Source organism: Pogona vitticeps, chromosome 5 (assembly GCF_051106095.1).
Source record: "Pogona vitticeps strain Pit_001003342236 chromosome 5, PviZW2.1, whole genome shotgun sequence".
Taxonomy (NCBI): Eukaryota; Metazoa; Chordata; class Lepidosauria; order Squamata; family Agamidae; genus Pogona; species Pogona vitticeps.
Window position 1 is genome coordinate 191,111,812 of NC_135787.1, and position 16,142 is coordinate 191,127,953.

The 16,142-nt window shown below is 45.2% G+C and overlaps 1 long non-coding RNA gene across 1 annotated transcript in view; it reads right to left on the reverse strand.

Moving 5' to 3' along the window:
- The window catches only part of LOC140707687 (uncharacterized), a 28,191-nt gene that overhangs the window by 11,702 nt on the left and 347 nt on the right, over window positions 1-16,142 (reverse strand). The window lies entirely within an intron of this gene.

The window sequence follows — 16,142 nt, forward strand, 5'->3', positions numbered from 1 at the left end:
TTTGGCCGTCTCATGAGAAGAGAAGACTCCCTGGAAAAGACCCTGATGTTGGGAAAGTGTGAAGGCAAGAGGAGAAGGGGACGACCGAGGACGAGATGGTTGGACAGTGTCATCGAAGCGACCAACATGAATTTGACACAACTCCGGAAGGCAGTGGAAGACAGGAGGGCCTGGCGTGCTCTGGTCCACGACTAAAGGACTAAACAATAACAACACAGCATGGGCTTACCTCCGAATCACTGAATGAAACAAGGCAATTTGCAAACTATATGAACTGTGAAAAAGCTCCTGCTGGAACAATCAGATTTTTTCAGCACTTAATTGCATCTTCTAACGATGAGCTCATCGTAGGGTTTTAAAGGTACAGAACAGAAATATGTTACCATTGCCTCCTTATGAGCACTAAGAAGAGTTACTGTGAGTGTCCCTGATGATATTTGTGAACAATGCTCTACCAGTGACGATGCTCTACCACTCCTGCTGCAGCAAGTTTTAACCTCGTTCTCAGGAAAGTTTGAGATTTTCTTTAAGTCATGTTTTAGTCCTTTTAAAACCCGAATTGTTGGCTCCTACATGGCTGTGAAAGGTGGATGGGCAGAAAAGCAATCAATCAGTAATTTAAATAAATAGATAAAACATCTTATCTTTGTTTCTAATGACTGGACCAACAACTCAAGGGGCCCACCCACCAAGATGCATTCTTCGCATGGAAGTGTATCAGTTTATCCCCAAAGAATGAGCAATTCCGAAGGATCATTTCCTTCTTCCTTGAAGGGTGGCACATCTTTCTGAGAACATGGGTGGACAACTTGGCAAATCTCTGGGCCAGTTTTAATTTTTTTTTTTTTTTAAAAAATCTCTGACATCCTTGGGGGGGAGGGGCTGAAAAACCCAGGAAGTGCCTAGAAGTACATTTTTTAGTTTTAAAAAAAATCTGGTCATGTTCAACCTTACAGGGGCTTCGGTAAAGTGTTTTAAAAGCAAATCAACATTTAGGGAAAACAACAGTTTTGAAAAGGGTCACCCTAAATCAGAATTGACTTGGTGGAACATTATTTATTATTATTTATTCAAAACTCTGAGATGTTATCCTTCTGTTTACAGATCATAAAAAAAAAACCTCAAAGACAACCATCTCTTTAAGGAAGATCTAGAATCCTGTAGACTAAAGACAAGGGGACACAAGGATTTAGATTAAAGAGAAATCAAAATTATTTAAATGGTATCTATCTATCTATCTATCTATCTATCTATCTATCTATCTATCTATCTATCTATCTATCTATCTATCTATCTATCTATCTATCTATCTATCTATCTATCTATCTATCTATCTATCTATCTATCTATGTATTAAACTTATATGTCACCCATTTAGACATAGTCTGCTCTGGGCGGCTTACAAAATAATCACTGCATTTTGAGTTCATTTTGTTCGATTGTTTTAATTTACTATTATTCTATAATAGCTGATTATTGAAAATGTATCCCTTGTTTTAATTTCCTATTGTTCTCTAATAGCTATTTATTATTTATTAAACATTTATCAAACTCTACATGTATAAATCTACATACACACATCTTTAAAATCTATATAAAAGTAGTTTTGTTTAATTTTTTCACATTGTAACATGTTCTTCAATTTAAAAATGGAAGTTTACAGGTAGCTTCCTAATCTATTCATGAAAAACAAGCCAACCAAACCACACCCAGCAATTAATACAAAAAATTGAAAAACAGCAGAATTAAAGCTGCAATTAAAATTATTCTTGGAGCAATCCTAATAATAATAATAATAAAACATTTTCGGGGGGAGGGGGTGGTCTCTTCAAGGCTGAAAGCACTGGTCATATAAACAGAAAAAGAAGACAGATCCTGGCTCATCAGCATAGGTAAATAGCCCCAGCGAGGCGTTGTCATGGTTAAAAAAATAAAATAATCTAGCTTTCAAGAGGAGAGCCATTGTGCAACTTTTCCTCTCAGCTAAATACTGTATGCATTTTGCTTGTTCAAGGTCACTCCTGGTGGAAAATTTCCTAGCAGTGCTGAAAAAGAAAATCATGTTATTCCCCATGATAAAGGGCCCGTTTCAGCCACAATGACACCCAATGTTGTGCAGATCCGAACGCTTGCCAAGGGCTTTGAGAGGGGGTTAAAAAAAAAGAAAAGTTAGATTCTTTTTCATTTTGAATTTCCCCTTTTGACAAAGGAAGGAACCAGCTGACCCTCAAGGAAAGACTCTTAGGGTGCGAATGCCGGAAAATAAGCCAGCCATTGAATAGCAAGCATTTCTCCAACTGACTGGGCATCTTCTGAACCTCCCCACCCTCCTTCTCGGCACAATGAACCCCATGCTTTCCATCCTGTCCTTGTGGTTCGCCTGCAAAATGCCAGGGTGTTGCCAGGGCGACGTCGCAAAGCCTGGGCCCTAACCGGATCATTCTTTCCTCCTGACAGAGGACCCGTGGAATTTGGCTATTTGTTTTGCAGAGAAAAGCCGGCCGGCTCCACCAACATTCTTCCCTGGTTTTGTGCTCCGTTCGCTGCGTCCTGTAACAAAAGCAGGCAGGGGTGTGTTTGTGAGTCAGAGACACTCCGAGCCTCTAGCAACAGGGCAGGAGGTACCGAATGGGTTTCAAAACAGCTCGGAAGGGGCTGCCGTGGAGAAATTCGGGCCCTCCGTGGATGACCGGAAGCCTGGTTGGTCCCCGTCAGAATGGGATGTGTTGAAGAGCTAAAACTTTAGTAGATCATCTACTGATGCTTTGATGGCTCTTCCAACATCAAACATGTGACTTTACTAAATCATAAAACCATTGGCTAAATTGAGTTGGAAGGGGGTCTACAAGGCCATTGAGTCCAACCCCTTGCTCAATGGAGGACTACGAGATGACCTCAAGTTCAAGCATTTGGAAAGTCCCAGAATAATTTTGGAACACAACGTGGCCGAAATCCAGTAGATTGGGGCCCGCAGAATCCATGCAACTTGCATAGTTTTTGACTCGTTGAATTCCTGCTTCTTCAATGCGCCTGCTCTCGTTGGGAATAACGACCAGATTTCGGCCAGCGTGCGGGACATGTGAAAGACAACACAATGCATAAAATTGGAACATAAAATGTCAGTGTTGTGAATCCAAGTAGGTTTAAAATTGGGAAGCAAGAAATAGAACTACAAGTATTGTAATTAGAGATGGGGATGACTGACCCTTTAAGTAGAGTTGCCCCATTTTGTGAGTCGTCAAAATTTGACGATTCGCGAAGTACGAAGTTGCCTCCATGAAGCGATGAATAACGAAGTTATTTGTTGATTCATGGAGGGGGTTTATTAAATCGCACACACACACACCCCACCCTCCACTGCTGATTAACTGATCGGTGGCCAATTGGCACCCACCCAACCCCACTGCCACCCCTACCCAGAGTCTGGCCCCACCCCTTCCTCTCCCTATCTTAGCTCCTCACACCCCCACCGACACCCCCTTACCGTAATCACCGCCACCACCGAGGTCTCCATCTGGCTTCCCAGCCATGGCAGCGGTGGCGATTACGGTAAGGGGGTGTCGGTGCGGGTGTGAGGAGCTAAGATAGGGAGATGAAGGTGTTGGGGATATTCTGTGGGGGTGGGTGGCTGCCTATCCCATAATCCCCAAGCTCACATGGCCAGCTGGTTAGGCTTTGGGGAAGGGCTAATCCATTTCTCTCTCTCTCCCGGATTCTGTTTAAAAGGTACTATCTGTGACAAACCCAGACCTACTGGGATATGCCACAGTTTCACTAAGCTGCCACCAACCATTCCCTATAAGAAGTCACACAGACCAGGGATGGATTTTTAACAAATAAAAGAACAAGGTTTATTAAATAACACATAGGGAAAAAATAAAAGGATCAAGTGAATAAGATACAGTAACGTGGCTTAGTCTCAATCATACATACACACAGTTTGGTTCACACAGAACACTTAACTTGAAGCACAGACCCTGAACCTATCAGTTCTGGCTAACCATACAGACACCTGAACCTATCAGGTTGGTACTGACTGACACACAGTAGTACCCTGTCTGACACACAGACTCCCACTCAAGCTTCTTCTCTCAGCTCTCCCCCAGCTTCTCTTTCACGCTCCACATATATATACAGTACAGCCCCTCCTCCTGATGTCCCGCCTTCCACTCCCCATAGGATGGCACTTTCCCTCCAAACCCATGACAGACAGGTAACATCAGTGCTGTATGTAACACCTCCCCTCTTTATAAGTTGTTTTGTAGGGGGAAAGCTAAGGTGCTTTTCACCAAAAAACAACCTGGACCCAAAACAAACAAAACCAGTCATATAATAACATACAATACCATACTTACTTATACTTACACTCTATTAGGCATTTAAACATTTACCATTAACAATACATCAAGTTACCTTTATTTATACAAACCAACATGTTTAATAAACAGACACATTTGACTTTTTGTCATCAAAATATATACATAGTCCATGTTTCTTTCGCCGTCTTCATTCTTCAGGTCTTCTTGACAAGGCGTCAGCAACACAGTTCACTGACCCTCTGACCACCTTCACTTCAAAGTCATAGTCTTGCAGATTTAAAGCCCACCTCATAAGTTTACTATTGTGGGTTTTCATTGTCTTTAACCATTGCAGTGGTGAATGGTCAGTGCACAGAATAAAATGTCTTCCCCAGATGTAAGGCTTGGCCTTCTGGATCGCGTAGACTATGGCCAGGCACTCCTTTTCCACGGTTGCCAAATGTCTCTCACCTTTCTGGAGTTTCCTACTCAGGTAGGACACTGGATGCTGGTCACCATTTTCATCCTCCTGGCAAAGAACTGCTCCTACCCCGCTGTTAGACGCATCGGTGTAGATGATGAACTCCCGGTCGAAGTCTGGAGCATGCAGCACTGGATAATTGATGAGCGCCTGCTTCAACCTCTGGAACGCCTCCTCACAGTCGCTGGTCCACGGGATGCGGTCATCAGCCTTCTTCCTCGTCAGATCGGTCAGCGGAGCCGCAATCTCGCTAAACCTCGGGATGAACTTTCTGTAGTAGCCCACCAACCCAAGAAATGATTTGACCGTTTTCTTGGTGTTGGGTCTAGGCCAATCACGAACTGCTTCTATTTTGGCCTCTAGGGGTTTTATCACTCCTCCCCCTACTATGTGACCCAAATATTTTATTTCTGGGCTACCCAGCTGACACTTGCTCTCTTTGCAGGGCCTAGGCCAAAGCACTTCCTCCCCTGGGTTAAAGTGCCTCTCCCTGCCTTCCTGGTCATCCCAAGCTTTCTTTCTGACCTTTTGAGCTTGCAGGGGCTCTGCTGCTAGCTCTAGGTTTCTCTTTAGGTCATTCATCAAGGTGTCTATGTATGTCACAACGTCTTGTGGGTCATCCTGGGTGATCTGCTCCCAATTTTGTTTGATCAAATCAAGGGGCCCTTTCACCCTTCTCCCAAATAAAAGTTCAAACGGACTGAACCCGGTACTGGCTTGTGGCACTGATCGATAAGCAAACAAAAGGGATTGCAGCTTCTGGTCCCAATTGTTTGGATTCTCTGCCAAGTAAGCCCTAATCATGCGCATTAGAGTCCCATTGAACTTCTCAGTTAACCCATTACTTTCAGGGTGATAGGCAGTGGTTTCCTTGTGCTTAATTCCACAGATTTGCCATAACCGTTTCATGAGCTTCGATGTGAACGATGCGCCCAAATCTGTGATTATTTCTGAGGCAAATCCCATCCTGGACATATACCCCACCAAGGCATCTGCCACTGTGTTAGTTTCAATGTTAGTCAAGGGAATGGCTTCAGGGTACCTCGTGGCATGGTCCACAATGGTGAGAATGAACCTGTTCCCCCTCTTTGTGGCCTTGGGCAAAGGTCCCACAATATCCACCCCTATGCATTTGAACGGAGTGTCAATCACAGGCAAAGGGCACAACTTTGCTTTGGTCCTGTCGCGGCTATTCCCCTGCCTTTGACACACATCACATTGTTTACAGAACTCCCTGATCTGCTTCCCTATGTCAGGCCAGTAAAAATTCTGTGTGATTCTCTGCTGTGTTTTGTTCACCCCTAAGTGCGCAGCAAACATGTCAGAGTGCCCCCTTTGTAAGATCATGGGGCGATACTTTTCAGGTACCACTAGCTGACTTCTGATCCCATCTCCCCCTTTTGAGATATTCCTCAGGGTCTCTCTATACAAAATCCCCTTTTTCTCTCGAAATCTCACTGGGGTTTCAGGTGTTAGCTGGGCGTCAGTCACCTGTTCAAAACACTTTTGGAGAGTGTCGTCTGCCTTTTGCTCTTGGCCAAATCGGCTGTCTGTGGTTAAGGTTTCCACCACAGCTTCTGAACTCCCCTCTGCTTCCGTCTCGGGCTCATCATTACCCCCCTGAACTGTCCCCGTGGTGGCTTGTGAACGTGTAATCACTAGCACCCGTTTCACATGTTCAGCCAGGTCATTTCCCACGAGCACGGCTGCTGGCAGAGTCGATGAAATCGCTAGCCGCCAAACTCCCCTCCAGCCTTGAAAGTTCACAGGTACCTCCGCTACTGGCAGTGAGATCACCTGCCCCTCAATCCCTGCCACCTTCATGCTCTCATTTGGGATTATATATTCCCTAGGAATAATATCTGGATGGCACAGGGTCACCTGGGAACAAGTGTCCCTCAACCCCCGATACTGATGGTCAAGTATTCCTACGTCCACCCCTGCTGTTTCAAACAACTGAGAATCTGTTCTCACGAGCAAGCAGCGCTTGACCTCCACAAAAGGACCATTTTCCTCAGCCTGATCAGCAGATGTAACTGTTCCAGAGTGAGTAGCCATGGCAACAGGCTCCCTCAGTGACAAGGAGCTTTGCTCTCTCTGGACACAGAACACAGCTTTTGGCTTGGTTCCACTCGAATCCTGAGGCACAATTCCTTTTAGCTGCTTTAATTTCTCACACTCTGAGATTAGATGGCCCTTTCCCTGACAGAAATAACATTTTCTGCTTAATTTTGAGTCTTTCTCATCTTGTTTTGGTTTTCCCTCCAAAATCTGAGGTCTTGGTTTCATGTCTGAGGGCTTCCCTTCACCATGGGCCCCTCCCCCTTGCTGGCTTTTCCCTGGTCCCTGAGAGTACTTGCTGTAGGTTTCTTTAGGTTTCCCCATCGATTTCCCCTCACCCAAGGGCTTTCTTATTTGGGAAATAAAATCTGCGATCTCGGCTGCTTCTGCCACAGATTTCGGTTTCCTTTCCCTCACCTGGAATTTCAGTTCCCCATGCAGGACTGAATAGAACTGTTCCAGCGCTATCAAGTCTTTGAGCTGCTGAAAGGTCTCTGTCCCCTCCTGAGATAGCCATTTCTCTAGCAGCCTCACCAATTGGGCCCCCACTTGGGTGAAAGTCTGCTCTGGTTTCTTGGTGATTGACCTGAATCTTTGCCTCAGCTGTTCCGCATTTATCCCATGTCTGGCAAACACCAGTTTTTTAAACTCTGCAAAATCTTTCATCAGTTCCTCTGGCATCTCTGCATAGACTTCTGCAAGGCTGCCACTGATTAAAGATCGCATGATGGTCATCTTCTCAGTTTCCCTTACTGAGAAGTCCACAAACGCTCTTTCCACTAGGGAAAAGAACACTTCAGGACAATCTCCCTTGTGGTACACAGGGAATTTCTTCAGGTCAGCTTTAGACAATTGGCCTCCCTCAGAATCCCTATTGTTATTATTGTTCTGGTTCATCATTTCCAATTTTCTTAACTCAAACGCCATCCTTTCTTTTTCCAGAGCAATTTTCTCTCTCTCTAATCTTTCCTCCTTTTCCATTCTCTCTCTCTCTAATTCAAATTGCCTTTGTTTCTCTCTTTCCCTTTCCTCCATTTCAAATTGCCTTTCCCTTTCCTCCCTTCTTTCTCTCTCTAATCTTTCCTCCACTTCAAATTGCCTCATCCTCAGTTCATGCTGTTGGGCTATGAGCATTTTCCTGAGTTCTGGGTTCTGTTCTCCCGTGCTGTCACCCTGCACTGAGCCAAATTCATCCTCAGAACCTTGGTCTACCTGGGGGTCTTTCACCTCACCCATTTCTGCCATTTGGCTTTGAGTCAAGGGCATAATCCCCCCCCCCCAGAACAGGCTGCTTTCAAAAGTCAAGCCTCAAAATAAAGCGACCACTTTTTTTTTTCTTTTGCCTCAGAACCAGCTTTCTATAGATTGCTGCCGTTCTTCAGCACTAACTTGCAACAGTTGCGAGCCAGAGTCTACCCCCCTCTGCTAGGCCTCTCAGCAGGCAGGCTAGATCACTGCTACTACACAGTTTTGCCTCAGCTTTTTTCCCGCCAAAACAGGTTGTCTCAGAGCTCCCTAATCTAGTCCCCAATCTGAGGTTACACGTTCTTCTACTAGCGCACCTCCCCGTGAGGTACACCTAGAAGATTACCTACGTGCTCTCAGATTGTCTCTGACTAGACCCCCCCTTGCTCTGGGCACACTTGCCAAGGCTTTGCTGTACCACTGGACAACTGGACCAGTCGTATCCCACACGCTGGACACCAATCAATGTGACAAACCCAGACCTACTGGGATATGCCACAGTTTCACTAAGCTGCCACTAACCATTCCCTATAAGAAGTCACACAGACCAGGGATGGATTTTTAACAAATAAAAGAACAAGGTTTATTAAATAACACACAGGGAAAAAATAAAAGGATCAAGTGAATAAGATACAGTAATGTGGCTTAGTCTCAATCATACATACACACAGTTTGGTTCACACAGAACACTTAACTTGAAGCACAGACCCTGAACCTATCAGTTCTGGCTAACCATACAGACACCTGAACCTATCAGGTTGGTACTGACTGACACACAGTAGTACCCTGTCTGACACACAGACTCCCACTCAAGCTTCTTCTCTCAGCTCTCCCCCAGCTTCTCTTTCACGCTCCACATATATATACAGTACAGCCCCTCCTCCTGATGTCCCGCCTTCCACTCCCCATAGGATGGAACTTTCCCTCCAAACCCATGACAGACAGGTAACATCAGTGCTGTATGTAACACTATCTTTTCCGACTTCTGTTCTTTTCCTGCAGTAAAATTCAATTATTCAAAGGCTCTCCCTGGATAACGAAGCACTTAATGATAGCAAATTATTGAGATTGATAAGACATTATTTATTGATAGGAGCCAAAGGGGGGCAGAGAAGCCATCAAATTGCTCTGTCATTTCTTCTGCTGGGAACACGGTTACCTCTGTTGTCAAAAAAAGCGCCACTTTCACAGACGGACAAAACCATCACAGAGGGAGAAATCTAAGACCTGAAGAACAGCATTAGGTCTTGAACCAGTCTGAGCACCAATGTGGTCTCATGGATTGAATGACGGACTAGGACTCAGGAGACCCGGGTTCGAATCCTCTCATGGCCATAGAAAACCATTTGGGATGAAAGCAACATCAGCCAGTCCTTTGACATCTCGCATACTTTAAAAGCCTGGTTGTCACCATGTCAGAAGCCCCTTGCTGGCAGATGCCAATGTGATATCTTTAGAATCCGGACATCAAAGTTGGAAGAGAGATCTATAAAACCAAAACGCGGAGGACTCAGCATGCTCAGTGATTGCTGAATATGGCTGTAATGGGAAATTCGGCGGGAGGGCCATGGAGGTAGGGTATGGCAATGATGAGCTGGTGGCATGATGCATGGGGCACTTTATACTGCTAAATTTTGTTGCAGATCACTCTTGAAGATGAGCATGGCTTTTGATGGGTCTCTTATGTTGGAATGCATGTTTCAGCGGATGGAAGTGAACTTCTTAACACTCTCCCGCTCCTCCCCAAGACCCCTGAATATGTGACACAGAGAGTCAGAAAGAATGGGATGAACGGTACGGGGTGGAGAACGGGAAGAACGGCTTACCTGGGGCCTTTTGTAAGTAAAGCTATTCCTTTAACAGAAGATACAGGTCAGGATCTCTGGGGCAGACTTCTTCATTCATTTTATGGTAGGTTCCATTTCTTTGGCATCTTTCCTGCTTCGTCCTCACTATAACCCTGTGTCCAGGGTCATCCAGTGACTTTCATAGAATCCTAGAATCTTGAAGCTGGAAGGGGGCCTCTTAAGGCCATCGGGTCCAACCCACTGCCCAAAGTACGGATCTGACAGGTGGTTGTTTAATGGTCTCTTGAAGGCCTCCAGTGCTGGAGCACTCACCACCTCCCAAGGTCATAGGATCCATCATCATACTGCTCAAACAGTCAGAACATTTTTCCTAATATTTAGTCTAAATCTGGCTTTCTGTAGTTTGAGCCCATTCTTAGGTGTCCTGCACTCTGGGATGATCAAGAACAGATCCTGCCCCTCTTCAAGTATTTGAAGAGTTCTCTGCTGTCTCCCCTTCTGTCTTCTTTTCTCAAGAATATACATGCTCTGTTCTTTCTGTTTTTTCTCCTAGGGCTTGGTTTCCATTACCCTAATCATCCCTCAACATGAATTTGACTCACTACTGCCAAGGTCTGCTTTTATCTCAAGCTGCAATGTCTCCTACTAAGGAGGCTCGCGGCCCCTCCGATCAAGGACAGGAACGCCGTGGAAGACAGGAGGGCCTGGCGTGCTCTAGTCCATGGGGTCACGAAGAGTCGGACATGACTTAACGACTAAACAACAACAACAAATCATCCTTCTTGCCCTCCCCTAAAACTTGTTCCAGTTTTTCTGCATCCTTCTTAAAATGTGGTGTCCAGAACTGGACGCAGGACTCCAGATGAGGCCTAAACGAATTCGTTTCGGAAAGAGACGGAAACTTAGGGATTTTGTCAAAGGTATGTTTACTGAGTCCCTTTCTAGCTATTCAAAGCAACCCTTAAGTTATTGATACACAGGATATAGCAACATAATGAGAATTTCCTCCTAGCAACAGAGGTTGGAGTGCCATGCATTGTGCCGAAGTAGAGTTCCCACCCTTGCGCCCAGTAGATACAAAAGCTGGATCCGGGCCAATGTCATCCCTGGCTTCCTGCAATTTCCCTTGATTGTTACCTTTAAAAAGTAACCGAGAGAAGGCAGCAACCCCACCCAGCATACAGAGTATATGCATTCTTTCAAGCTAAATTTCTTCCACTGATTTTCTCGGCAGGATCGTTTGCTGCTCCTGTCCTCGATCGGAGGGGCCACGAGCCTCCTCAGCAGGACATATTGTCGCGTGAGATAAAGGCAGACCTTGGCAGTATTGAGTTGCAGGTAACAAATTACCTGCAAGTCGTTGCTATAATTAAAAAGCCACTACATTAGAAGCCTTGTGGTGCAGTGGTTAAACAGCAGTATTGCAGTCTAGACTCTGTTTGCAACCTGAGTTCAATCCTGATGGGCTTGAGGTTGACTCAGCCTTCCGTCCTTCTGAGATTGGAAAATTGAGTACCCAGCCCATGTATAAGATGCCCCCCACTTTTCTAATCCAAAATTAAGAAATCTAAGTGGGGCTTAGCAAGTGTAGGGGGAAAAGGGATCAAAGCACTGCAAGATCGCTTTGATCCCTGCTTGTCCCTCCACTTGTTTTTGTTCTCTCCTCAGCTTACTTCCGACGAACCTTAATTTTTAGTCTAAAGCTTTAAGACAAAAGTATAGTCTTATACATGGAAAAACGGTAAGTTATAAACCATCCAGAGAGTGCTTTAAGCGCTATGGGGCAATATAGCAGCATGCTTTACTACTCTCACAGAGCTCACCATATGGATACATCTTGTGGGCAGGTGAGCTGTGTCCTTGCCCTTGAGTCTGTCGTTCATGTGTTGTGTTGATGGGCAACCTTTCAAACTGAGAACTGCCTCCGCTGAAGAGGCCGCATGACAACTTGAAGTCATCATGCGTGGCAGACGCTTGGAAGATTTGGCGGAAAAAGCACATGCTTTACACAGATGGCTATCATAAAAGATGATCTGTGATATGCCTATTAGAGTCATCGTTTTTAATTGTAGTTTTATTATTTCTTTTGGTATCTGGCTGTCAAGCCAGAGGTTGGGAGTTCGATTCCCCACTGGGCTTTCTGGAAGTAGAATCAGCCTGTGTAGCCTTGCGCAAGCTGCACAATCCCTGGGAACCCCCCTGAAAAAGGGCATGGTAAACCACTTCTGAGTCTTCTCTACCTAGAAAACCCTGTAAAAAAGGTCACCATAAGTCAGAACTGGCTTGACAGCACACGGTTATGATTATATTTTGATTGCTTTATTTCCTTTGTTTTGGACACTGCCTTGGGTGGCTTCGATAAACCTTCCTAAAAATAGGAGGTCTAAAAATACTTTAAATAAACAATTGAAATAAAGGGGAGTGAGCCTCCTTTAAACACCTAAATACGGAACTGTTTAAAACTGCCTTCTCTTAATGTCCCTCTTTTGATGCTCTGTGTTTTGAATCTAATATAGATGGGCTTTGGTGAGCTATGCTGCATTTCATTATGTTACATTGTTCGCTTGTGCATTTTGTTGTTGCTTAGTTGTCAAGTCGTGTCCGACTCTTCGTGACCCCCATGGACCAGAACACTCTAGGCCCTCCTGTCTTCCACTGCCTCCCAGAGTTGGGTCAAATTTATGTTCGTTGCTTCGATGACACTGTCCAACCATCTCATCCTCTGTCGTCCCCTTCTCCTCTTGCCTTCACACTTTCCCAACATCAGGGTCTTTTCCAGGGAGTCTTCTCTTCTCATGAGATGGCCAAAGTATTGGAGCCTCAGCTTCAGGATCTGTCCTTCCAGTGAGCTCTCAGGGTTGATTTCCTTCAGAATGGATAGGTTTGTTCTCCTTGCAGTCCAGGGGACTTTCAAGAGTATCCTCCAGCACCACAATTCAAAAGCATCAATTCTTCAGCAGTCAGTTTTCTTTATGGTCCAGCTCTCACTTCCATACATTGCTACTGGAAAAACCATAGCTTTGACTATGCGGACCTTTGTCGGCAAGATGATGTCTCTGCTTTTTAAGATGCTGTCTAGGTTTGTCATTACTGCAGTACTGCAGTGCTGCAGTTTAACTACCGCAGAGCCTTGTGGGGAGACACACACACACACAGAGAAGACAGAGAGACAGACTGGCCCAGTATATCATAATTCACTGTGGATTTAGACAACCAAGTCCCAATCTAAAACTTTAACCACTGTGAAGCCCTACCTTTTGGTGTTGCCTGTTTCCTCTGGAGTATGATTGGCTTCTGGTCCCAAGAGTCCTCTCTGGCTAGAATTGCTTGTTCGGTATGTTCACAGGGAAATAAGCCCCAAAGGGGAGGGCAAAAGAAGGCCACAGAGCTAGGGACCCTAGGCAAGGCGTCAGCCCGGATGAACCCTGCAGAGACATACGGGTTCTAGCAAATGCTCAATTTAGCTGAAGTCTGGTCCCTGCCCTGATGTTTTTTGCTAGTTGAGGGGAAGATGCAAGGGAGTGGAGGGCTCAGAGCCCACCCCTGCCCCTCAGTCCCCACAGGATGTACCCCCCTCTTCTGATACAGCTGGAGGTAACCATCACTTAACAGATGCCTGAAAATGGGATCCGGGATCGAAAGGAAGAGGAGAAGACCCCTGGTTGGTTTCTTTTCATGGGGATTGGACCTTCTGAGAGGCAGATGGAGGCGGGATTCTCAGAAACGTCTTCTAGATTTTTAAATTTTTTGGCAGCGGTGGGGATGCTAAGGGACCTGGATGGACTGCATGTGGTTCATGTGTCGTGCGATTTCTATCTCCACTGCAGGAGAGGGAAACTCTGGCTGAAATTCTGTTGCTTAGCATAGGTCTTAAAACAAGGTAGAAGGTAGGAATATTAATAGGATCATGAAGGAACGGTATGAGTAAACCAACCGAAAAAGCTAAGAAAACTGGATCATGGAACCAAAACCTCTGGGTAGTTAAGTGCTTTTTTTGAACCAATGAACCGAGCAGTCTAAAGAACTATTGGATCAACATAGCGAAAATATCTGCAAAAGAACTGAGATGATTTAACGAATGTAGTGAATTGGAAAGAGAGCTTGGCAAGAATCTCTGTTTACCCCTAACTTTTTGAGAAGTTTGGAAGAACTGGTCCATAGAGAGTCGTGTCCATAGAGAGTCACCATTGTGATTAAAGAGGAAATAAAAGGGAGGGATTCACGGGGAAATTTCAGCAGCCAGCGTGTTTTCTTCTCCGTTCGGTTCAGCGATCAGGAACAAAAGCGGGGAAAAAATCCTAAGAATTTCCAAGAACCTGCTACAGGCTCACTCGCTCTCGCTTTCCATCTCCTCTCCCCCACCCACCCACGGCCAGCCTAAATTGTTTCATTCACTCACTTCTAGAAAACGCCTGTTGGTAGCATTTGAGGGAAAGAATCAGGGAAAAGAAGCAATCATCCATGGTGTAAAGGAAGGGGGTAGTTCTGAGAGAGTTCTATCTTCCCCGGTCAAGAAGGATTATCCATAGCTAAGGGTTAGCTAGAAGAGTCTTTGGAGAAGGGTTTCCACCTGGAAATTGGGATCCTTACCTGCTCCGTTATTCCCAGACTTGGTGGGGACACGAAGCACAGCTTTTTGTCCAAGTTAGAATCCTAGAATACTGAAGTTGGAAGGGGCCTACAAGGCCATCAAGTCCAACCCTCTACTCCAGTGGTCCCCAACCTTGGGCCTCCAGATGTTCTTGGACTACAACTCCCAGAAGCCTTCACCATCACCTCTGCTGGCCAGGATTTTTGGGAGTTGAAGTCCAAGAACATCTGGAGGCCCAAGGTTGGGGACCACTGCTCTACTCAATGCAGGAATACCATCAAAGCAGATCTGCCAGGTGATTATCTAAGTTTTTCTTGAATGCCTCCAGTGTTGGAGCACTCATCACCTCCCGATGTTCCACTGTCCTACTGCTCTAATAGTTAGGAGGTTTTTCCCCCCTGATATTCAACCAAAATGTGGCTTCCTTTAACTTGAGCCCATTGCTGCGTATCTTACACTCTGGGATCATCAAGAAGAGATCTTTCCCCTCCTCTGTACGGCAGCCTTTCAGCTATTTGAAAAGTGTTCTCCTATCACCCCTCAGTCTTCTTTTCTCAAGGCTAAATATGCCCAATTCTTTCAGCCTTTTCTCCTAAGGCTTGGTTTCCAGTCCCCTGATCATCCTTATTGCCCTTCGGTGGGAAGGTAACAGCATTCCATGTCTAAGTCGCACTGGCCATGTGACCACGGAAGATTGTCTTTGGACAAAACACTGGCTCTATGGCTTGGAAACAGGGATGAGCACCGCCCCCTAGAGTTGAACACGACTGGACAAAAATTGTCAAGGGGAACCTTTACCTTTACCCAAAAAATACTTTTGAGCATTGCCTGCATTATCTGTGAGACCAGGGCCCTATCCCATGCTTCTGTCGTAAAGACATTTTTGAGACGCCTTCAACCATTTGAGGATCAGTCAAATTCCTTTCCTTTTGGCTGGGAGATGGGTTTCACCTATAGAAGCATTTGTACATCCCAGTCTTCTGAACTTTTTTAGTCAAGTCATGTCCGACTCTAGGGCGCGGTGCTCTTCCCCATCTCCAAGCCGTAGAGCCAGCGCTTTGTCCATAGATAGTTTCCGTGGTCACGTGGCCAGCGTGACTAGACAGGGAATGCCGTCAGCTTCCCACCAAGGTGGTACTTATTTATCTACTTGTATTTTTACATGCTTTTGAACAGCTAGGTTGGCAAGAGCTGGAACAAGCGACGGGAGCTCACTCCATCGCGTGGATTCGATCTTACGACGGCTAGTCTTCCGACGTTGCAGCACAGAGACTTCTGCAGTTTAACCTGCAGTGCCACCACATCCCTAGATATAGATAGGAGACTAAAATAGAAAAAAGACCTTATAGACCAGGGATTAAACTCATCTTGGTGGCCCAAGCATTTTCAAAAAGCATGGATGGACTTTATAAATAACAATAATAATAAAAAGAAAAAACAAAAAAAAAGATATTGCCCTGGAGATCCCTCTGGACAGACCCAGGAATCCTTCTCTTTGTGAGCCATAACAGTTTTGGGTTGAGAACTAGATTTCACTCTGATCACTCAATACAGTGGTGCCTTGGAAGACCATTTTAAACTGTCGTCTTGTGAAAAAATCATCTTGAGAGCTTCCCTATGCATCGGTCTAAAAAAAAAGTCTTGTGAAGCACGGTTAT